The 25,532-nt window shown below is 44.4% G+C and overlaps 1 protein-coding gene across 12 annotated transcripts in view; it reads left to right on the top strand.

The window, feature by feature from the left end:
- The window catches only part of tcf4 (transcription factor 4), a 617,800-nt gene that overhangs the window by 401,820 nt on the left and 190,448 nt on the right, over positions 1–25,532 (top strand). The window lies entirely within an intron of this gene.

Genomic DNA, 25,532 nt, shown 5'->3' on the forward strand with positions numbered 1-25,532 from the left:
TTTCCACTCCAGGGTGCTCAAATTGCCGAACCAAGCCACGCAGCCGGTCAGCATGCTCTCTACTGTGCACCTGTAGAAGTTAGAGAGAGTCCTCCTTGACAAACCGACTCTCCGTAATCTTCTCAGGAAGTAGAGGCGCTGATGTGCTTTCTTAATCGATGAAATCTATGATTTCACTTTGATTTGTGGTTGTTTTAGATTGTTTAATCAGAAGTAGATTTTCTTGTTGAATCCCCAACACATTTCAGTCCTTAACACTAGCCTCAATTTTCCACCTATCCTTTATGTAGAGGCAGATTATATGGCTCTTCTGCTGGAGTACATTTCTAATTTACCATTCATCGCACCAGTTTTGCACTTAAATAGTCATTTGCATGAGAATTGATAGCAAGTTTTGGATGTTCCTCGTTTTCACCTTTGAAAATGCTCCATGAATGTCCAGGGAAAACCTGGCAGATTTTCCTATCCTTAACTGAGGCCAACAGTAGTGGAGTTCAAATTGTATTAAATCTATTGACAACCAAGTTAGCTCATGAACTTTTCAAAGCCATGAATAAATGACAGAAATTATGTTTTTATTGCTCATTTTCCACTGAACTATCACAACATTATTCAATACAATACAATACAATTTATTTGTTGTCATTTGAACCCAGAGGTTCAAACGAAATTTGGTTTAGATTATTGAATTATGATTCCCTGTTAAGAACAGAAAAAAACTCCACTTTGGCATTCATTGCGAACTGCACTTTGTGGCATCCGTTACTTCTGTAAAGATGCTAAAATAGAATAAGAATCTTTTTGGATTGTAAAATGCCATGGATTTGTTTTACACGTCGCTGTGTTGGTGCAGCTAAAATGGATTTTCTAAAGTAAGTGACAGCAGTTTCTAACAACTTTCCAAGTCGTTCCACCCCATTATATTTATTGACTATGAACTGTTCCTTGGTCAGTATGTGATTATTTTGTTGTTTGGCAAATTATAGTTTGATCCTCTTGTAATATTGTGGTGCATCTAAATGCTGCAGTGACTGTACAATCATTGTGCCTTGCTTTGATCTTCACCTTCCATGAATAAGTAAGCCAGAGAAAGTTGAAAGAGATTTTTCCGTACATATTTATTCTACCTCTAACGCTTCCTGGCGCACATCAAAAGAGTAAACATTTTGCACTAGTTACATGTTGGGTTATATGAAGGGAATAATTGTTTCCCTAAGTTCCATATCTGATTTTGCTCTCTGGCTCAAAGAGTTTTTTAATTGTGCAATTGTTGCAACTAGTCTTATCCGCCATAGTCTGATGGTGGTGGGAGATCTAATGCTACCTGCTACATGTTGGATGCCCCTTTATGGGACAGTCTTTAAATATTTGTGCGCCATTGCTGAAAATCCAAGTTAATAACGTTACAGCAAGGAAAGCTTAAGCATCTCAAACCTGTGTGAACAGGATATGCAATCGATAACATCCTTAACCAAACAGACTAAAAGACAGTGAAACTGACACTATAAGCACTGTTCAGGAAACATCTCAATTCATCTTAAATCAGGTGCAGTGAGAGAAATGAATGAAAAGAAGGGTTAGATGAGAAATGTGGACTAAAAGAAAAAGTTAAAATAGCAACTAGAGTTGAAAACTGACTTGGAATTGTTGATTATAACTAATTAGTTTTATTAAATTGACAGTACTTAGACATGAATGAATAGTAGTTAACCTTTGGTGACTTGATTTTGTGTCAAATGTGCAAATGTTTTTACACCATAACGTTCAATGTACTGCAGAGATGATCACCAAAATGTTGTTTGTATAAAGCAATTGGTGTGTAGCCCAGCTCGGGTAACAACCTATGGACGTGTGATTTTAACTCTGCATCTGGTCCTTTGCATTTTAAGCAGCGGTGAGTACCGTAGGCATCACCATTACTTTAGCAACAAATTATGGGATTAGGTCGATCTCCATCAATCATGGCTGAAGATGAAGTTCAGCACTGGGCTTACAGATGTATAAATCCAAACATATCAAGGGGGAGCATCTCCAATTTAAGCTCCTCTAATTATTTAAGTTGATCAATGTCACAAATAGGAACAAGTCAGGAAGATTGCCAATGAAACATGCCCTGTGGAAAATTATTAACTCACTGTCTGTGGATTTATTGTTCTGCGCAGTGTATGTCTCCATTTTGGAGCAATGAAATGTGAAAATAAAATCGGATCATATTGGATTTAGGAATAGAATTTGTGAATAAAAATATGCAGTGAATTTTAAATAATACAGATATTGTACTAGAAATTGTACCGTTGTGTCCAATGCTTGTTGCCCAAATAAAGGAAGAATGTGGAGGCTTAGAAAGGGTGTGGAAGTGATTAACTGGAATGATGCCTGGATTATAGGGTATTAGCTACAAGGAACATTTGGACAGACTTGGATTTTTTTTGTCTGGAATGCCGGAGGTTGCAGAGAGATCTGATTAAAGTGTACAAAATTATGAGATGCATTGATAGGGGAGACAGTCAGAACCTTTTTCCCAGGATTGAAATATCAAATGCTCGAGGGCATCGTTTAAAAGTGATAGAGACAAAGTTCAAAGGAATGTGCAAGGCAAGTATTTTATACATAGGTGGTGGGTGCTTGGAACGCACTGCTGGGATAGTGGTGGAGGCAGACACACTAGTGGCACTTGAGGCTTTTGGATAGGCATATGGATATGCTGGTAATGGAGGGATATAAATTATGTGCAGGCAGATACCATTCTGACTTGGCATCATGCTTGGCATAGACACTGTGAGCTGAAGGGCCTGTTCCTATGTTGAACTGTTCTATGTTCTGTGTAAACGAAAATATCTTCATTTTTGATAGAATGGTTATTGGTATTAGGCGAGAAAGAGCAAGTGTTGGATTGGTTATGCTAATAGTGCGCATCAATCTAAATATAGAGGGCAAATAGTTTACAGTCCTTATTGAGAAAATTGAGATTCATTTGCTCAAATTTTAATGTCAGCAAAAAGAAATCAGCGGCACAGTGGTAAATTTGCTGCTTTATAGCGCCAGAGATCCAGGTTTGATCCTGACCTCGGGTGCTCACCTGCCTCAGAGGGCGGTGGAGGCGGGTTCTCTGGATGCTTTCAAGAGAAAGCTAGATAGGGCTCTTAAAAATAGCGGAATCAGGGGATATGAGGAGAAGGCAGGAACGGGGTACTGATTGGGGATGATCAGCCATGATCACATTAAATGGCGGTGCTGGCTCGAAGAGCCGAATAGCCTACTCCTGCACTTATTGCCTATTGTCTATTGTCCTCATTCACAAATTCTGGGCCAATATTATTGAAAGAAAATTCTTCAGGGATGATAGTGAGGTTCTCATAACTGCTCCCTGAGGTGATTCATAGTTCTGATTTACATTGCTAAATCTCTGTAATATAGTTCCAATTTGTATGGTTTGCCTAGGCTTTGTTCAAAGAACATGTTCTTATTTCTCATCAGCTGTTAAAAGGGGAATTTGCCTTTTCACAATACAGGGCTGACTAGGAAATATGAGTTAATCTAAACTGTCTCAGCTTTATTTCCAAAAGATATAACTAGTGATGTACATAATTCTTAATAGCCACCTGGGAAGAATAGATTACATATTTTGCTGTTTCATCTTGACCAATCATGAGAAAAACGATCATAAGGTCAGAAGTGATAGGAGTACAATTAGGCCATTCGGCCCATCAAGTCTACTTCAATCATGGCTGATCTGTCTCTCCCTCCATATCCCATTCTCCTGCCTTCTTCCCATAAACTCTGACTCCTGCACTAATCAAAAACCTATCTATCTCTGCTTTAAAAATATCCACTGACTTAGCCTCCGTAGCCTTCTGTGGCAAAATATTCCACAGATTCACCACCCTCTGACTAAAGAAATTTCTCCTCATCTCCTTCCAAAAAGAACGTCCTTCAATTTGTTTAATTATGACCCCTGGTCACAGTCACAGAGGCCGACGTCAGAAAATCCTTCAGAGGGGTGAACCCTCGAAAAGCGCCTGGGGCTGATGGTATACCCGGTTGTGTTCTAAAAACCTGTGCGGACCAACTGGCTGAAGTTTTTACGGGCATTTTCAACCTCTCAATTCTGAGGTCTGAGGTTCCCACCTGCTTTAAAAGGGCCCAAGAAGAGCAAGGTGATGTGCTTCAATGACTATCGATCAGTGGCACTAACGTCTGTGGTGATGAAGTGCCACAGTTTGAGAATTTGATCATGGCGTAAATCAACTCCTACCTCAACAAAAACCTGGACCCACTGCAGTTCGCTTACCGCTACAACAGATCAACGGTGGATGCGATCTCGCTGGCTCTCCACTCCGCTCTGGACCACTTGGACAGCAAAAACTCATATGTCAGGCTGTTATTCATTGATTACAGCTCAGCATTTAATACAATCATCCCCTCCAAGCTGGTTAACAAACTCGCAGAACTGGGTCTCTGCGCATCCCTCTGCAATTGGATTCACGACTTCCTCATTCACAGACCACAGTCAGTTCGTATTGGTGGAAATGTGTCAGCCTCGATAACAATCAGCACGGGAGCACCTCAAGGCTGCGTGCTTAGCCCCCTGCTGTACTCACTCGAAATTCGTGACTGCGTAGCCGGTCATATGCGAACTCCATCATCAAGTTCGCTGACGATACCACTGTTGTGGGACGTATCACTGATGGGGACGAGTCAGAGTACAGAAGTGAGATTGACCGACTGACCAAATGGTGCCAGCGCAATAACCTGGCCCTCAACACCAGCAAAACCAAGGAACTGATTGTGGACTTTAGAAGGGGGAGGATGGGGACCCACAGCCCCATTTATATCAATGGGCCGATGGTGGAAAGGGTCAAGAGCTTCAAATTCCTGAAGATCTTTCCTGGTCCGAGAACACTGATGCAATCATATAGAAAGCACATCTGCGCCTCTACTTCCTGAGAAGATTACGGAGAATCGGTATGTCAAGGAGGACTCTCTCTAACTTCTACAGGTGCACGGTAGAGAGCATGCTGACTGATTGCATCGTGGATTGGTTTGGAAACTTGAGTGCCCTGGAGCGGAAAAGACTACAAAAAATAGTAAACACTGCCCAGTCCATCATCGGCTCTGACCTCCCGTTCATCGAGGGTATCTATCACAGTCGCTGCCTCAAAAAGGCTGGCAGCATCATCAAGGACCCACACCATCCGGGCCATACACTCATCTCCCCATTACCTTCAGGTAGAAGGTACAGGAGCCTGAAGACTGCAACGACCAAGTTCAGGAATAGCTACTTCCCCACAGCCATCAGGCTATTAAACTCGGCTCGGACAAACTCTGAACATTAATAGCCCATAATCTGTTTATTTGCACTTTATCAGTTTATTTATTCATGTGTGCAAATTTATACAATGGTATATGGACACACTGATCTGTTCTGTATTCGTGCCTACTATGTTCTGGTGTGCTAAAGCAAAGCAAGAATGTCATAGTCCTATCAGGGACACATTATTATTATTATTATTATTGCTTTATTTATATAGCACATTTTAAGTCAACTTGCATTGACACCAAAGTGCTTTACATAAATTAAATAATAAATTTACATACAAACCATAGAAAAAGGTTAAGAATAAAGAAAGAAAGAAAATGGACACAACACATTATAGAGTTCAACACAAACATCCCCCCACAACAGAATCAAAAATGTCCACTGTGGAGGAAGGCAGCAGAAAGTTAAGTCCTCTTCCTCTGAAACACCCGAGGTCGGGGCCCATTTGTGGCCTTGCAGCCAATCCGATGTTTTCAGGGCCCTCTTGCCGTGAAGATGGAACACTGGCGTCGGGTGAAACAATTCCTCAAGCGGCTTGGAAAGTCTGGAGCGGCTGCCTCCTCCCCGGAGACCGGAGACCGGAGACCGGGGCACTCGTAGACCTCAGGCCGCGCCGGTTGGAGCTCCGACCCCGGCGAACTCAATCCCTGGCTCCGCGGCGCTCCAAATCCAGCGCCGCCCGCAGCCGGACGCCCGCAGCCACAGCTCCGCGATGTTTGGATCGACGGCCACAGCGCTCCGGAGCTTACCGCACGGCGACCCGGCAAGGCATCGCCCGCTCCGTGGCTCCACTCCGTGATGGTGTCCTTGCGCTGCGCCGCCGCCCCGCTGCGCCCCCCCCCCCCCACCACATAAAAGACCTCCACTAACATTTTGTACAGGACTTAAAATTAAAAAAAGGTGAAGAGACGGACTGCGGGCAGGCTGCCATACACAGACGGCGCCCATTCCCGCACATCCGCCATCATGACAATAAACTCTCTTAAACCCTTGAACTCTTGAACTCTAGTCCTAGATTCTCCACCAGTGGAAACATCCTCTCCACATCCACTCTATCCAAGCCTTTCACTATTCTGTATGTTTCAATGAGGTCCCCCCTCATTCTTCTAAACTCAAGTGAGTACAGACCCATTGCCGACAAATGCTCATCATAGGTTAACCTACTCATTCCTGGGATCATTCTTGTGAACCTCCTCTGGACTCTCTCCAGAGCCAGCACATCCTTTCTCAGATATGGTGCCCAAAATTGCTCACAATATTTCAAATGCAGCCTGACCAGCGCCTTATAGCGCCTCCGCATTACATAGATATAGATAGATATGCCATTTATTGTCACTATACATGTACAATGAGATTAAAAGCATCTCGTACTCGGTGCATACATATAATTTAGTACAAAAAACAAGAAACAGAAAACAAAACAGGGGGGGGGGATAGGTGCACAATTCTGCGGCGCTATATACATATCTATAAAGGCAAAATGGTGAAGGATGAATAGGTAGTATTCTTAGGCAGATTTTTAAAGTTATAAAAAAATATTAAAAATTACAATTACAATACATATTACAATTCCAAATTTCAGTACGTGGATGGAGTAGATGGAAGTCCGGGTGTTGGGCTGTGAAGTCAGTGCATGTGTGAGTTATGAGTAGTTATGACTTTCGGAAAACAACTGTTCCTGAGTCTATTTGTCCTAGTTTTGATGCACCTATAGCGCCTTCCAGAGGGCAGCAGGTCGAACAGTCCAAACGCAGGATGGGAGCTGTCCTTGATGATATTCTTTGCCCTGCTAAGGCAACGGGATGTATAAATATCCATCAGGGAGGGGAGAGGGCAACCAATTACCTTCTGTGCTGTCCTAGTTACCCTCTGAAGCCTCTCCCTGTCTGCCATGGTGCAGCTGCCGTACCATGCTGTAATGCAGTATGTCAGCAGGCTCTCGATGGACGAGCGGTAGAAGGTCAGCAGCAGGTTAGAGTCCAGGTTGTGCTTCCTGAGAACCCTCAGGAAGTGCAGCCGCTGCTGAGCCTTCTTGATGACCGCTGTCGTGTTGTCTGTCCAGGAGATGTCAGCAGAGATAAGGACGCCGAGAAACCGGAAGGTGTTGACCATCTCCACACACTCGCCGTTGATATGTAGGGGGACTAAGTCGGTGCTGTGCCTCCTGAAGTCGACAATGAGCTCTTTTGTTTTCCTGGTGTTCAGAGCCAGATTGTTTTCTGAGCACCAGGTTGTCAACTTCAGGACTTCCTCTCTGTAGGCTGCCTCGTCTCCCTTTGAAATAAGTCCGACTACAATAGTGTCGTCAGCAAATTTGACGATGCGGTTGTTGTTGTGGGCCGGACTACAGTCGTAGGTGTAGAGACAGTATAGGAGGGGGCTCAGCACACAGCCCTGTGGGGAGCCGGTACTCAACCTGCGAGTGGAGGAGAGGTGGGGGCCGAGTCTCACAGTCTGGGGCCGGTTGGTGAGGAAATCTTTTATCCAGGCACATGTGAGAGTGGGGAGGCCGAGAGTGACCAATTTATCAATGAGAATGTCCGGAATGATTGTGTTGAAAGCTGAGCTATAATCCACAAAGAGCATCCGGACGTAGCTCTGCCTCTGCTCCAGGTGGCTCAGCACAGAGTGGAGAGCTATGGTGATGGCGTCTTCCGTGGATCTATTTTGGCGATAAGTGAATTGGTGGGGGTCGAAGTCTGGTGGTAGATAGTCCTTGATGTGCTGGAGGACCAATCTCTCGAAGCACTTCGTGATTACCGGAGTGAGGGCCACGGGACGGTAATCATTTAGGCTGGTGATTGGAGACTTCTTCGGCACTGGGACGATTGTGGCTGATTTTAGGCAGGACGGAATAACTGCCTGGTCCAGGGAGAGGTTGAAAATTCTGGTGAAGATGACAGTGAGCTGGTGGGCACATCACTAAAATAAGAAAGTAAAAATAATTGCAAGTGCTAGAAATCGGAAATAAACAGAAATTGCAGGAAACATTCATCAAGTCAGTCTGTGCAAAGAGAAACAGTTGAAAAGACTTCATCAAAATGTCCTGATTGTTTACAGCATTTTCTATTTTTAATTTAATTAATATATTTTCAATCAATATAAATGTTTCACATGCGTCAGAAAAGAGTAACAACATTTCAATAAAGAATGTTGATGGTGCATTGGGAAGAATGAAAATCTCTGGTGAAAAGGGTATCTGAAATTTGGAAACTGGCTGATTCAATGAGTGAATTCCAGGCAATGAGCAAATGGTGATGGAAAGCTTCTCTCCGTTTAAGCTGAAATGGCAAAGAGCTAACACAACCCATGGACTCAAACTATCATAAAAACAAAAGGGTGCAACTAATCAATGATTACACAATCTTGTAATGGCTGTTATGGACTGATAAAGGATATCAATTTAACAGAGAACAGCTAACACTTTTTTTCATTGTAACCCTTCTTCAGTCTGAAAAAAGGAGAACCAGTATAAATAAAACAATTAAGATCCCATAGACACACAGGGAATGGAATCTTGCATAAAACACAAATAGCTGGAGTAACTCAGTGGGTCAGGTAGCATCTGTGGAAGGGATGGATAAGTAAAGTTTTGGGATGGGAACCACGCATTCCTTCCACAGATGCCACCTGACTCGTTGAGCTATTCCAAGTCTATGGACATTGGTTCTTATGCAGTGCATTGTTTTGTCATGGAATGCTTACATTTGTTCAGCGTTCACATCTGAAACTTCAGTTATGGGTTACTTTTAGTCCCATGGACATCCTTAAAACTGTACAATTAAAAGTGTAGAAGTAATTTTATTCTGCCATAATATATTAACAGCAATACCACAAGTATCAGTGGGAAAATCAATTGTTGTTTTTCAGTTACTTCAGATATCCCAAAAGTAAGGGTAATCTCTGCTGTTATTATAGTATCTGTAAACTGAGGCTGGCGATGATTCTTGAGAATCCTCAAAAAAATTCAGCACCTTTTCAAGAAACCTGCATTTTAAATTTCTGAACAGTTTGCTGTGAAGGCACTGTCAGAATTGCAAACACAGAAATATGTATATCACCAGATACTCAAAAGAGCCAAATTAATTTCTAGAATTCAGGTGTTGCTCATCTGCTTTTACAAAGGGTACTCCTTTTTGGTCTATTCATGATTTCCAGAACAGTTTAAAATGTCTTCAGTAATAGTTGTCACCTGTGCTTCAAAGACCAACATGACTGCTATTATTTTGATGATTCGTTACTTGGTGTACAATCTCAATAAAGGGAAAGTAATTAAATTATACAATAAACCATTTAAATATTCAACAAAGTGGACCTTTAGTGAACCTGGAAAAGCCCCGATTGGGACAATCCCAAGGAGAAATGTTTGTTGAAGTCTGGGTCTGGTTATATCAGGTATTGAATTTCTCACAGCTAAACAGTTGAATGAATGAATAAGTTTTTTGGCCAAGTATTCACATACAAGGAATTTGCCTTGGTGCTCCACCCGCAAGTGACAACATGACATACAGTGACAAGTTAGGAATGACACATAAAACATTAAACATTAATAATAAAACATTATCGATTAAACATGTGAATTAAATAAAATACCAGAGCAAAAGGAGGCTACAGATTTTTGGTTATTGAGTAGAGCTACTACTCGTGGGAAAAAAAGCTGTTTTTATGCCTGGCTGTGGCAGCTTTGACAGTCCGGTGCCGCCTTCCAGAGGGAAGTGATTCAAATAGTTTGTGGCCAGGGTGAAAGGGGTCAGAGATGATCTTACCCGCTCGCTTCCTGGCCCTTGCAGTGTACAGTTCGTCAATGGAGGGAAGGTTGCAGCCAATAACATTCTCAGCTGATCGGACGATTCGCTGCAGTCTCCGGATGTTCTTCTTGGTGGCTGAGCCAAACCAGACCATGATGGAGAAGATGAGGACAGACTCTACGATGGCCGTATAGGATTGGACCATCATTGCCTGTGGCAGATTGTGCGTCCTCAGCTGCAGCAGGAAGTACATCCGCAGGTGTGCTTTTTTGACATTTTGACTGTGGAGTCGATGGTGGCCCCCCCATTTAAGGTCCTTGGAGATGATAGTCTCAGGAACTTAAAAGACTCCACAGATGTGACTGAGGTGTTGTTGATGGTGAGTGGGGTGAGGGGAGGGGCTCTCCTAAAGTCTACAGTCAATTCCAGGTACGAACAACAGATTTGGCACTCTTAGGGTTGGGTGATGGAGCAATTACAAAGGCTTGCTTCAGATGGCAACGCTCCTTATTATCAGTGTAAATGTATATGTAATTTATCAAATTGCTGCAACATAATGTCTTAACTGAAATACTTACTGTGTTTGATGGTATAGTTGAACTGAATTATATTGATGTACCTCACACATTTATAGAGATGGATACTTGTTCTGTGATGTTATAAGTTCTAACGGTTCAGCAGATAGACACAAACTGCTGGAGTAACTCAGCAGGACAGGCAGCATCTCTGGATAGAAGGAATGGATGATGTTTTGGGTCGAGACCCTTCTTCAGACAGAGATGCTGCCTGTCCCGCTGAATTACTCCAACAGTTTGAGTCTCTCTTCGGTGTAAAAACCAGCATCTGCAGTTCCTTCATACACAGCAGAAGAAGCTGAATCAGTTGTCTAAAGTTGGAGACATAAGAACAGTTTGGAGCTTGGATTGACTTGTGGGATTTTTAATGCTTTTGTTTAAAACAAGTGGTCCAGGCTATTCTCATCTGCATAGCCAACTATTTACAGTTGAGTGCTGTAGGGGATTAAGGCCTGAAATAATAATTTTCTTTCTTCAAGGTAATTTCAAAGTATGTTTTAAAGTTTGTTTTAATGTTCTTTTGTGTGTCTTGTGTGGGGGGTTGTGTGGGGGGGTAAGGGGGAAAACGCTTTGGTCGCCTCCTCCACGGAGAGGCGACTTTTTCCAGGTCGCCTCCCCCGTGGCCTAACAACGAGGATCGGCGCGGCCTTTTCCGGAGACGCGCCCGGGGCTTCAGTGGCGGGCGCAGCGTGGACTCTCGGCGTGGAGCGGGCGAGCCCTCGCTGGGGCTCGCTGGAGGGGAGCGCTCCGTTTCGCTGGCCCGCGGCAGCCTGAAGCCGCGGTCTGCAGAGCTCCAGATGGCGCGGCGTCCGCAGCCCGGGATCCCTCGTGGGGGACCCAGGGGAAGAAGAAGCCATCACGGCCGGCCCGTGGCCAACTTCTACCACGGGTGCGGCATGGACTTACCATCACCCCTGGAGGGGAGCTTCGACCATCGGCCCTGCGGTCTGCGGTGCTTCTGGCTGCGGCGCGGCGGGAACCTTAAATCTTCGACCGCCGGCCTGCGGCCTACACCAACCTGAAGCCGCGGTCTCCGGTGGGGAAGAGCCGATCCTGGACTTACCTTGACTTTGACTTTGTCCCTTACCATCTGGACGCCCGCAGCAACGGCTGCGGAGGGTTGAGGTCCCGACCACGGGGGAAAATGGAGGAGGTCTGGCCAAGTTCTGTGCCTTCCACCACAGTGATGAATGCTGTGGTGGATGTTTGTGTTACATTTTTATTGTGGTTGTGTGTTCTTTATTATTGTACCGCTGCTGACAACCCAAATACCACCGACCCTGGTTGTGTGGCAAATAAATTCAATTCTATTCTATTCTATTAGGTGATAGACAGGCTGGAACCTCTTAGAAACTTCTCAGAAACAGCATCTGGCTGATGTTCAGACTAAATAGAAAATTGCACTTTAAGCTTTGTGTTGACATTTTCAGTACTAATTCTTCACTGCAGGTAACCAGTTACCTCAAACGCATAACCATATGCTGTCACTAATTATTTGTAGGGGTTGGATAACAAAAGTCACTAATGTGTTCCACATTATCAGAGGTCGTACACTCTTTGTATCCACAAGTCCCATTGCCAAATTTAGAAAGCCATATTTTTTATTGTAGCAAATGGACGTGAATTTGGTGCTGAACGCTTCTAATGAGCTGGATGGATTAGGATGCCGCTGTAGCTGCTAAACATCGATAGGTTGTGAAATTTAAACCTTTTATCAAAAGGATTTTGGTGGAGTTTGATGCACAAAAGTCCTTCCCACTTGCAAGAGAACCACAGTTCACCATCAACCTCTACCTTCTTCAGTCACCTCCTCCCACCATTACTTTTTGGGCTCACCTGAGGGCTGTGCTAGTAAACCTGTCCCGTATGTGCCGGTGAGCCATAAACATCAATGTCTACAAACTCAATGTTTATCTTTGGAAATTGTTGACCTACTTAAGATAGACACAACATGCTTTAGTAACTTAGCGGGGCAGGCAGCACCTCTGGAGTGAAGGAATGGGTGACATTTCGGGTCGAGACCCTCTTCCGACTGCCTGTCTCGCTGAGTTACTCCAGTATTTTGTGTCTATCTTCGGTGTAAACCAGCATTTGCAGTTCCTTCCTACAGATTTTTGACCGACTTTCACCATTTAACCAGAATTAGAAGCATTGAAACAGCAAGCAGGAAGGCATGCAGAACAGAACTTGTCAATTTCTCCTTTAAGTATATTGCCAATTTATGTTGTAAAGTTACTGTTGAATCAGTTTTCATCTACTTCTGAAGCAGGTTTCCTACTTCAGGTCAATTGTCATTGCATGAAAATAATTCTGATGTCCACCTGCCAGAGAAACATCTTATTATTACATATTCTGTTTACGTCCTTCATAATTTTGATGACTTCCATGGTATCTCCCTTACCTCAGGAGTGAGGTGCGAGTTTCAGCTGTTTCTCTCCACGATGGAGGGTTCTCAGAACATTTTGGGATACAGCATCAGTAATTTGAGAGATGACATCTCATGTAAGTTGCTTGGAAGAAAGAAGATGACTTTGACATTATGCTTCCCAAAGCTCTCCACATCATTCTCTAACATTTCCGCCATCTTCAACGGGATCTCATCATCCGTCACATCTTCTCATCCCCACCCTTTTCAGCTTTCTGCACAGACCATTACCTCTGCAACGACCATTGCCTCTGCGACTACTTAGATCACTCATATCTTCCCACCCATACAACCTGTCCCTATGCACTTTCCCCTGCAGCGACAGGAGATGTGATGCCTGTCCCTACATCTCCTCCCTCACATTCCTCCAGGGGCCCCGTGGCCCTGCCATGTGAGATAGAGGTTCACATGCACCTCCTCTAACCTCATCTACTGCACTCGGTATTCCCGATGTGACCACTTTTACATCGACGAGACCAGTGACTAGGCAACTGTCTTGCCGAACACTTGCACTCGGTATGCCAATGCCTACTGTTCAGTTTCAGTTTTGTTTATTGTCACGTGTACCGAGGTACAGTGAAAAGCTTTTGTTACGTGCTAATCAGTCAGCGGAAAGACAATACATGATTACAATCGAGCCATTCACAGTTTACAGATACATGAAAAGAGAATAACGTTTAGTTCAAGATAAAGCCAATAAAGTCCAATCAAAGATAGTCCGAGGGTCACCAATGAGGTAGATAGTAGTTCAGGACTGCTATTTGTGGTAAGATGGTTCAGTTGCCTGATAACTGCTGGGAAGAAACTGTCCCTGAATCTGGAGGAGTGCATTTTCACACTTCTATACCTTTTGCACGATGGGAGAGGGGAGAAGAGGGAGTGGCCAGGATGCGACTCGTCCTTGATTATGCTACTGGCCTTGCCATGGAAGCTTGAGGTGTAAATGGAGTCAATAAATGGGAGGTTGGTTTGCGTGATGGTCTGGGCAGCGTCTCCAATTTGCTGCAATTTCTTGCGGTCTTGGATTGAGCTGTTCCCAAACTGAAGTTGGTGAGGGTTGTTGGGAACATGCCAAACTTCCTCAGCCTTCTGAGGAAGCAGAGGTGTTGGTGTGCTTTCTTGGTTGTTGCTTCAATATGGATGGTCCAGGAGAAGTTGTTGGTGATAGTTACCCCTCGGAATTTCAACCATCTCTACTTTGTCAATGCAAACTGCTTCGCTTCCTGAAGCCGATCATTATCTCCTTTGTCTTGGTGATGTTGAGAGAAAGGTTGTATTGACACCAGGACATAAGGTTCTCAATCTCCTTCCTGTATTCTGTCTCATAATTATTTGCGAATTTGTAAAATGATCTTATCACTCTCTCTGCTGCTAAGCATTTCAACTCTCTGCCTTTTGTCTAGGCCCCTCACCTGTGTTCTCCTATCACTTAAAGGCTTTGCTTTGCCTCCACTTCTCTTCGAGCTTTCTCCCTCCTCTCTGCACCCCAATCAGTCAAAGGAAGGGTCCCAACTCGAAAGGTTACCAACAAACTTTCTCCAGAGATGTTGCCTGAGATGTTTACACAGAGAGTTGCGAATTTGCGAAATTCTCTGCCTCAGATGGCAGTGGAGGCCCATTCACTGGTGTATTCAAAAGAGAGTTAGATAGAGCTCTGAGGACTAGTGGAATCAAGATTATATGGGGAGAAGGCAGGAACGGGGTACTGATTGTGGATGATCAGCCGTGATCACATTGAATGGTGGTGCTAACTCATAGGGCCGAATGGCCTACTCTTGCACCTATTGTCTATGCATCTAATCCAAGATATAGGGAACTGCAGATGCTGGTTTACAAAGAAAAAGACCAAAAAGTGCTTGGGTAACTCAGCGGGAACGTGGAAAAGCAATGGTTCGGGTCAGAACCCTTCTAGAGACTGATTGTAGTAGGAATGAGAAATATGATACAGAGGTGGGGGGCGGGACAAAGCCAGGCAAGTGATAGATCGATACAGGTGAGGGGTGTTTGATTGGCAGAAGGGTGCACAAAGGCCATAGGTGATAAAAGAAGACACAAGGAACTGCATATGTTGCTGCATATTTCCAACATTTTCTGTTTTATATTTAGATTTCCAGCCTCTGCAGTTTTGTTTGATTTTCACTCATTAATTTACATTGGTTTAGAATAACTTATTTCCTTTTGTACTCTGCCTCTATTTATAACGCTAAATATGCCACTCTTGTATTTTGACAGCTTTATCCACTTGCCCTGCCACCTTCAGCAATTAGTCTGCAAACCTCCAGATCACTCTGTTCCTGCGATCTTCCCATTTCCATGTACTTACAGAGGAAATTATGTTCTATTTTATTCTCTTCCACCATCTGTACCTCTCTCCTAGAGTATATTTTGCTCATTTTGTATCAAACATTGTCCAGAAGGAATAATTCATTAATATTGCACCAAAACTGGTTTTATTCCTTTAAGTTCACAAGTAGCCTTGTAATGATCAAAACACAAAGTGCCGGAAGAACTCAGTGGGTCAGGCAGCATATGTGGAGGGAATGGACAGACGACGGTTCGGATCAGGACCCTTCTTCAGACTGATGGAGTATCCTATCCCTAAATGTCATCTTTTCCATTTCCACCACAGATGCTGCCTGACCCACTGAGTTGCTCCAGCATTGTGTTTCGATCAAGATTCCAACATCTGCAGTTTCATGTGTCTCCAGCCTTACAATGATGTTACCTTTTCTAACCATTGTCCAACATGATGGAAAACTTAATGGGAACTGAAAGGACATGCCTTTAGAAAGGAGATGAGGAGGGATTTATTTTGTCAGAGGGTGTGAATCCGTGGAATTTATTGCCACAGGTGGCTGAGGAGGCCAAGTCATTGGGTATTTTTAAATTACTGATGAACAGATTCTTCATTAGTAAGGATATCAAGGGGAGAAGGCAGGAGAATGGTGTTGAGAGGACGATGGATCAGCCATGATTGAATAGCGGAGTGGACTCCATGGAACAAATGGCCTACTTCTGCTCCTTTGACTTATGAACTTATGAATATCTCACTACAAATGTACGCATACACGAAATGACTTTCTGAAACTGCTTCAGTCATCTTGATGGAGGAATTGGAAGTGATGAAAGATGCTCACTATTTTCAGATGGCCATGGGACCTCCAGATACATTGTAAAAACAAAAACACCTTGAAGCTAAAAGTGCCAGGAATCTTGTCCCTGGAGCCCATTTGTTGTGGGGTAGTTTAATGATCTCTAACGAGTGATCAAAGTTGTGGAATGTATCTTCAAATGCCCTCTGATCCCAACAATACCAACATTCTTAACAGTTATCTACTAGTGGTTTTAGGAAATTACTACTCCCCCATCATTGACCTACGTGTAATCTTTATCAGTCAGAACTTGCACTTCATTTTAATATCCATCATCCCATTCCAACAAACTTCAATATCCATCACCCCATTCCAACCAGCTGCACACCTCATGCCCACATCTGAAAGGTTGTACACACTGTCAGTTATTTAGCTATGATAGCCACTTCATGCAAACAGATTGCATAACATTCACTTGCAAACTTTACCCTCTCTTGCAGGAGAAGGTGCTACATTATTGATGACAGTAGAAAATAACCATGGTGACAATGGTCTACCAGCATTCACCAAATCCTCATGGAACAGATTTAGAGATACAGTGCGGAAACAGGTCCTTTGGCCCACCGGGTCCGAGCAGACCAATGATCACCATGTACACTATGATTATGTGCACACTGGGAACAATTCACAATTTTACCAAAACCAATCATCCAGCAAACCTGTATGTCTTTGGAGAGTGGGAGGAAACCAGAGCACCGGGAGAAAACCCACATGGTCACTGGGAGAACGTACAACTTCCATACAGACAGCACCGGTAGTCTGGATCAAACCCGGATCTCTGGCACTGTAAGGCAGTAACTCTACTAGTGTGTCCTCTGTGCTGCCCCCAACACCACTGTGCCACCCCCAAGACCACTGTGCCACCCCCATAGAGCACAGGATCTTTATTGGCCAAATATGTACACATTTGACGGTGCTTTGCCCGCACATGGTAAAAACACAATATACAGCAGACAATTAAAAAAAACATTATAATTTAAAAATGTAAAAATAAAGTAAAAAGAGTAAAAAGAGACAGCTTTGCTATATATGGCACATGTAGATATCAAAAGTGCACTTGGGGAGTTCACAAGTGTTTCGCTTCCAGACCAGAAAGTGGTGGTGTATTGCAGCTATTAAGTAGAGTTACTGCTCGTGGGAAGAAGCTGTTTTTGTGAAACTGGATATGGAGGTTTTGATAGTCGCCACCCAGAGGGGAGGACTTCAAAGAGTTTGTGGCCAGGGTGAGAGAGGATCTTACCCGCTTGCGTCTTGGCCCTTGCAGCATACTGTTCGTCAATGGGGGGGATGTTTGCAGCTAATAACCTTCTGAGCTGAGCGAATGATGCGCTGCAGCCTCCGTGCATCATGCTTGGGTGGCTGAGCCAAATCAGACCATGATGGACGAGGTGAGGACAGACTATATGATGGCAGTATAGAACTGGACCATCATTGCTTGTGGCAGATTGTGTTTTCTTAGCTGCCGCAGGAAGTACATCCTCTGTTGGGTCTTTTTGACTGGAGTCGATGGTGGTCCCCCATTTAAGGTCCCTGGAGATGATGATTCCGAGGAACTTAAATGTCTCCACAGTTGTGACTGTGGTGTTGTTGATGATGAGTTATGGGGAGGGGAAGCTCTCCTAAAGTCTACAATCAATTCCTGTTTTAAGAGCATTGAGCTCCAGGTTGTCGCGACTGCATAGGACGACAGGTGTGTAATTTCCTGTCTGTAGACAGATTCCTCCCTGGATCAGTCCAATCAGGGTTGTGTTATCTGCAAACTAGAGAAGCTTGACAGGGGAGTGTGGAGGTGCTATCATTGGTGTAGAAAGAGTAAAGGAGAGGGGCGAGTACGCAGCCTTGCGGTGCTCCTATACTGAGGATCAGTGGCTCTGAGATGTACTTTCCCAGCCTCACATGCTACTATCTATCTGTCCGGAAGTTGGTGATCCACTGACAGAGGGGTTCAGGCACAGTCAGCTGGGAGAGTTTGGAATGTAGTAGCTCTGGCACAATGGTGTTTAATGCAGAGCTAAAATCCACAAACAGAATCTTTGCATAGGTCCCCTGGCAGTCTAGGTGCGGGAAGATGAAGCGCAGGCCTAGGTTGACTACATCATCCACTGATCTATTGGCCTGATATGCAAACTGCAGAGGGTCCAGCAGGGGGGGGTATGGGGCACTTTTCAGATAGGCCGGCACGTCTTTCAAGGATTTTCATGATTACAGAGGGCAGTGCGAAAGGCCTGTAGTCATTAAAACCAGTAATCCTTGGCTTTTTGGGTACAGGAACAATAGTGGACACTTTGAAGGGACAGTCAGTTTTGTAGGGACTGGTTGAAAATGTCTGTGGAGACGTGCCAGTTGTTCGACACAGAGCTTGAGGGGTGAGGGGGAAACATGGTCTGGCTCTGAAGATTATCGGCTTTTCTATCTCCAAATAGCCTTTGCACCTCCTCAATTTCTATTGGTAGTGATGTGAATGTGGTCAGGCTGATGTTGAGCAGCAAGGAGGGAGTGGGTGGTGGAGGAGGGCCCAGTCTGCATGCTGGAGTCAGGCTGTAAGTGGATGTGAAGTGGTGATTGGGGAGGGGTGGGTTGGGGTACCTTGCTTATGTTTCTTTCAAACCTGCAGTAGAACTCATTTAGGTGATGTAATTAGCTGAGGATGGGTAATGTTTTGGGACCTAGTCTGAAGAAGGGCTTCGACCCCAAAACATCATCTATTCCTTTTCTCCAGAGATGCTGCATGTCCTGCTGAGTTACTGCTGCTTTTTGTGTCTTATCTTCGGTTTAAACCAGCATCTGCAGTTCCTTCCTAGTCATTAGCTGAGAACTTGCTCCTCAGCCTCACAAAGTATCTTATCTTGGCAGCTCTGATTCCTCTTCTCAGCTTCTTGGCTCTGATTCCTCTTCTTGACAGCTCTGATTCCTCTTGTACTTGACCTGTCTGTCGGAAACGTGGCCGAACTGAAGCACAGTGGACTCTGACCCCCTGTCCCTATCATCCTCCTGACCAATGTACAGTCCCTTCAAAATAAAGTGGAGGACTTAAAAGCAAGGCTGCTTTACCAAAGAGAGCTGAGGGAATGCTCTGTGTTCTGTTTCACAGAGACATGGCTCACCCCCAGCTCCCCAGACTCAGCAGTCCAGCCTGAAGGGTTCTCCATCCACCGAATGGACCCATACACTGGCATCTGGGAAAGGGAGAGGAGGGGGCATCTGCCTCATGGTCAACTCTGCGTGGTGCTCAGACGTGGCAGTTCTATCCAACTCCTGCTCTCCACACCTGGAACATCTGGCGGTGAAGTGCTGCCCCTTCTACCTACCGAGAGAATTCACCTCCATCATCCTGACCGCGGTCTACATCCCTCCCCAGGCAGATGTCCATCTGGCACTGGAGGAGCTGCACGCCGTGGTCAACAAACACCAGACGTCTTCCCGCGAGGCATTTACCACCATAGCCGGGAATTTCAACAAAGCCAACCTTAAGAAATCGCTCCCTAACTTCCACCAACATGTCTCCTGCAGCACCAGAGGACCGAACACCCTCGACCACTGCTACATGACCATCAAAGACGCCTATCGCTCTATCCCTCGCCCTCACTTCGGTAAATCCGACCATACTGCGATGCTGCTTCTTCCTGCATACAGGCAGCAATTTAAGAGCGCACCCCCAGAGGTGAGGACTGTACAGAGCTGGTCGGGGGAGGGGGGTTTCTGTTTGGAGTCTGTAGACCTGAATGAATTCGCCACAGTCCTTACAGACTTCATAAATAAATAAATGTATGGAGGACTGCGTCCCAACAAAAACCTGCCGAGTGTTTCCCAATCAGAGGCCTTGGATGAACTTTGAGATCCGCATTCTGCTGAAGACCAGATCCCAGGCATTCAGGTCTGGCGATGCAGAGGTCTATAAGAAGTCCAAATACCATCAAAAAGGTCATAAGGGACTTCTGCTCTAAGCTGGAGGATGAGGCGGATGTTCGGCAGCTGTGGCGGGGCCTGAATGCCATCACCTCCTACAAGGCGAAACCAGGAGGCAGCTCAATTGTCAGTGAAGCATCACTCCCTGACGAGCTCAATGCATTTTATGCACGCTTTGATAGGGAGAACACTGATGTGCCTTCCCGAGCCCCCATTCGCCGTGATGGTATTTTGGTCACAGTCACAGAGGCCGATGTCAGAAGATCCTTCAGAGGGGTGAACCCTCGGAAAGCACCTGGACCTGATGGTGTACCCAGTCATGTTCTAAAAACCTGTGCAGACCAATTGGCTGGAGTTTTTACGGACATTTTCAACCTGTCACTACTGAGGTCTGAGGTTCCCACCTGCTTTAAAAGGGCATCAATTATACCGGTGCCCAAGAAGAGCAAGGTGACGTGCCTCAATGACTATCGACCAGTGGCACTAACGCCGGTGGTGATGAAGTGCTTTGAGAGGTTGATCATGGCACATATCAACTCCTACCTCGACAAGAACCTGGACCCACTGCAGTTCACTTACCACCACAACAGATCAACGATGGATGCGATCTCGCTGGCTCTCCACTCCGCTCTGGACCACTTGGACAACAAAAACTCATGTCAGGCTGTTATTCATTGACTGCAGCTCAGCATTTAATACCATCATCCCCTTCAAGCTGTTTACCAAACTCTCAGATCTGGGTCTCTGCGCATCCCTCTGCAATTGGATCCTCGACGTCCTCATTCACAGACTACAGTCTATCCGTATTGGTGGAAATGTGTCACTCTCGATAAAAAATATCACGGGGGCACCTCAAGGCTGCGTGCTCAGCCCCCTGCATCATCAAGTTCGCCGACGATCCCACTGTTGTAGGACGTATCACTGATGGGGATGAGTCAGAGTATAGAAGAGAGATCGACCGATTGACCAGATGGTGCCAGCACAATAACCTGGCTCTCAACAGCAGATAAACCAAGGAACTGATTGTGGACTTTGGAAGGGGTAGGATAGGGACCCACAATCCTGTTTATATCAACGGGTTAATATCTGACCTCCCTACCATTGAGGGGATCTATCATAGTCGCGGCCTCAAAAAGGCTGCCAACATCATCAAGGATCCACACCATCCTGGCCACACACTCATCTCTCCGCTGCCATCAGGTAGAATGTACAGGAGCCTGAAATCTGCAGCATCCAAGTTCAGGAACAGCTTCTTCCCCACAGCCATCAGACTATTAAACACAACTTCAAAGAAACTGATCTATAACAGCCTATTGCACTTTATCTGTTTATTTATGTGTATATATATGGTCTACGGTATATAGACACACTGATCTGTTCTGTATTTATGCCTACTATATTCCTTTGTGCTGCAGCAAGCAAGAATTTCATTGGTACACAAATATGCTGGAGAAACTCAGCAGGTGCAGCAGCATCTATGGAGCGAAGGAAATAGGCAACGTTTCGGGCTGAAACCCTTTTTCAGACTGGGTCCGATCTGGGACCCATGACAATAAACTCTCTTGACTTGAGGTCTGCATCCCCGCTCCAGTGCACCTCATCTTTAGACTGGAGAAGCCGTCTGAATTCTGCTGCAAACCAAGGCTTGTCGTTGTTGAACCTGATCCGGGTCCTAGTAGGAATGTAACTGTCTTCACAAAAGCTAACATATGACATCACAGTGTCTGAACATTCATCGCGGCTTGTGGTTGCTTCCCTGAACATATTCCAATCAGTACAGTCAAAGCAGGACACAAAAAGCTGTAAGTGGATGGGGAAGATGCTGGAGTCAATCATAAAAGATGAGATAGCCGCACATTTGGATAGCAGTAACAGGATCGGTCCGAGTCAGCATGGATTTGCGAAGGGGAAATCATGTTTGACTAATCTTCTGGAATTTTTTGAGGATGTAACTAGGAAAATGGACAAGGGAGAGCCAGTGGATATAGTGTACCTGGACTTTCAGAAAGCATTTGATAAGGTCCCACATAGGAGATTAGTGAGCAAAATTAGGGCACATGGTATTGGGGGTAGAGTGTTGACATGGATAGAAAATTGGTTGGCAGACAGGAAACAAACGGTAGGGATTAACGGGCCCCTTTCAGAATGGCAGGCAGTGACTAGTGGGGTACCGCAAGGCCCGGTGCTGGGACCGCAGCTATTTACAATATACATTCATGATTTAGATGAAGGGATTCAAAGTAACATTAACAAATTTGCAGATGACACAAAGCTGGGTGGCAGTGTGAACTGTGAGGAGGATGCTATGAGGATGCAGGGTGACTTGGACAGGCTCGGTGAGTGGGCAGATGCATGGCTGATGCAGTTTAATGTGGATGAATGTGAAGTTGTCCACTTAGGTAGCAAAAACAGGAAGGCAGATTATCTAAATGGTGTCAAGTTGGGAAAAGGGGAAGTACAACGGGATCTGGGGGTCCTTGTTCATCAGTCAATGAAAGTAAGCATGCAGGTACAGCAGGCAGTGAAGAAAGTGAATGGCATGTTGGTCTTTATAACAAGAGGAGTATAGGAGCAAAGAGGTCCTTCTGCAGTTGTATAGGGCCCTAGAGAGACCACACCTGGGGTATTGTGTGCAGTTTTGGTCCCCTAATTTGAGGAAGGACATTCTTGCTATTGAGGGAGTGCAGCGTAGGTTTACAAGGTTAATTCTCGGGATGGCGGGACTGTCATATGATGAGAGAATGGAGCAGCTGGGCAGCTGGAGTTTAGAAGGATGAGAGGGCATCTTCTTGAAACATATAAGATTATTAAGGGTTTGGACACGCTAAAGGCTGGAAACATGTTCCCGATGTTGGTGTAGTCCAGAACCAGGGGCCTCTGTTTAAGAATAATGGATAGGCCATTTAGAACGGAGACCAGGAAACACTTTTTCTCACAGATAGTTGTGAGTCTGTGGAATTCTCTGCCTCAGAGGGCGGTGGAGGCTGGTTCTCTGGATACTTTCAAGAGAGAGCTAGATAGGTCTCTTAAAGATAGCGGAGTCATGGGATATGGGGAGAAGGCAGGAACGGGGTACTGATTGTGGATGATCAGCCATGATCACATTGAATGGTGGTGCTGGCTCGAAGGGCGAATGGCCTACTCCTGCACCTATTGTCTATTGTCTATAAAAAGCTGGAGTAACTCAACGGGACAGGCAGCATCTCGGGACAGAAGGACTGGGTGACGTTTCCTGAGAAGACCTTTCTTCAGACTGGTTAGGGATTATGGAGACAAAAGATATCGACGATGATATAGAGAGATAAAAATCAATGAATGAAAGATAAGCAAAAAAAGTAACAATAATAGAGGAAACAGGCCTTTGTCAGATGTTTGTTGAATAAAAATGAGAAGCTAGTGTGACTTGGGTGGTGGAGGGATAGAGAGCTAGGGAATGCCAGCACTACCTGAAGTTAGAGAAATCAATATTCATACCACTGGGATGTAAGCTGCCCAAGCAAAATATGAGATGTTGTTCCTCCAATTTGAGTTTAGCCTCACTCTGACAATGGAAGAAACCTAGGACAGAAAGGTCTGTGTGGCAGGACAGTTGGTTTTCAATGCCCTTGTCCACCTCTTTATTGTTCTGACCACAAGTTTAGCAGATTTTAGTTTCTGCCTGTAGATCGTAAACAATGGGCGCTAGCTATTATTGAAAGAGCCTTGTAGCCTAGAGGGAGTTGTAGTGCTAACATTGTGGCCAATTAACAATATGGACGTTACCGGATGAACAATCCTGAAGTCTAGACCAATGACCTTGTGTATTGGTCCAATCTCCCCCTTGTAGTTATGTCATTTGCAAGTACTTAAATAAACATGGATTGCATTTTTCAAAGCTTTTATCAATTATGTTGACCATGAAACTACAGGGTTGTCATTCATTTGGGAAGGACATCTTGCTCTATCCTACTTTATCTAGCATACCAAAGGTAGATAAAAATGCTGGAGAAACTCAGCGGGTGAAGCAGCATCTATGGAGCGAAGGAAAAGGTGACGTTTCGGGTCGAGACCCTTCTTCAGACTGATGAGTAACTTCCACAAAGCACCCAAAAATTGGTAGAGTTAGAACCAAAGCCCAAAGAAATCAACCAACAATTAACCTATATGATTGCTGTCAATAGTAGTTAATGTGTGTTAGGCTGCAGCAATGAGTGGCAGAGTGGCAGCATTGTATACTGATTGACGCCTGTGCTGCATAATTGCTGCAGATGTTCACTGCATGCACGAAGCTCGTGCTGTACTGCCATGCCATGGTGTCTGGCACGCTTCACAGTCACATTGGGCAGTACTTTGAACTCTCAAGGTTTCTCTCGCCTCCCAAAATCAGACCCTAACAAAACCTAATTTCTCCACAAAGTTCTAGGTTTTATTAAGGTCACCATCACTTTTACCTTTCTCCTCCATGCCTCATTGAGGTGATATTTTCCTCGACATACACAGAGTCGGTTATTTCCATGTTACATTGTGAAATAGAATTTATGATTCTAACTTAATATGAGCAGAATCACCATGGGCACCTGCCAATAATTTTAGAAACTTTAATCTTATCTTGGCTTTCAATAAAAAAGAAAATTTTATGAATTAACACACACTTGTAAGATTTCCAATGAATTATGAAGTATGCATGAAAATGTACTTGTGAATGAATTGCTGTAATTATTTTTGCTTTATTTTGTGTTTTTATTTTGGGATCCAGTTAGTAATACAGGATTATCCCTTCAGCTTGTATTGCTATTTCTTCAGATAGCATTTATCTAGAATTCTAAAAATAAGAATGAAAAATAATTTCAGGAAACTGCGAGCTTCTCAGGATGTATGTATTTGCATAGATTGCTATCTCTGGTCCATGACAGTGGTTTATTGGCTTAAAAATATCTGTGGTTTTGTCACACTGCATGACAAACTGCATTTGACAATCTGAGAGCAATGTATTTTCGTAGCAGTTTCTCATTCCTCTGAAATCACTGCCGTCTTCAATATCCCTTTCTGCACAAACACTTCTGCAATTGACGGTTTGTTAAAGTATATATATCACTTTTCTCTAGGTGTAATTTCATGTATACAAGATTCATATGTCCTAAGTGTGAGGATTAGAATAAATCTAATTTGCATGTGTGGAATAGCATTGGTTAACATTGTATGATTGTTTTAATATAAAACACAGGGTGAAGTTTTGATCAGAAAGTATATTGGCAATCGTGTAAAGATTGAGAAGTGAAGTATTGAGTTAGAAACAGAAACATAGAAAATAGCTGCAGGAGTAGGCCATTCGGCCATTGATCATGGCTGATCATCCAAAATCAGTACCCCATTCCTGTTTTTTTCCCCATATCCCTTGATTCTGTTAGCCCTAAGAACAATATCTAA

Source organism: Amblyraja radiata, chromosome 1 (genome assembly GCF_010909765.2).
Source record: "Amblyraja radiata isolate CabotCenter1 chromosome 1, sAmbRad1.1.pri, whole genome shotgun sequence".
Classification (NCBI taxonomy): Eukaryota; Metazoa; Chordata; class Chondrichthyes; order Rajiformes; family Rajidae; genus Amblyraja; species Amblyraja radiata.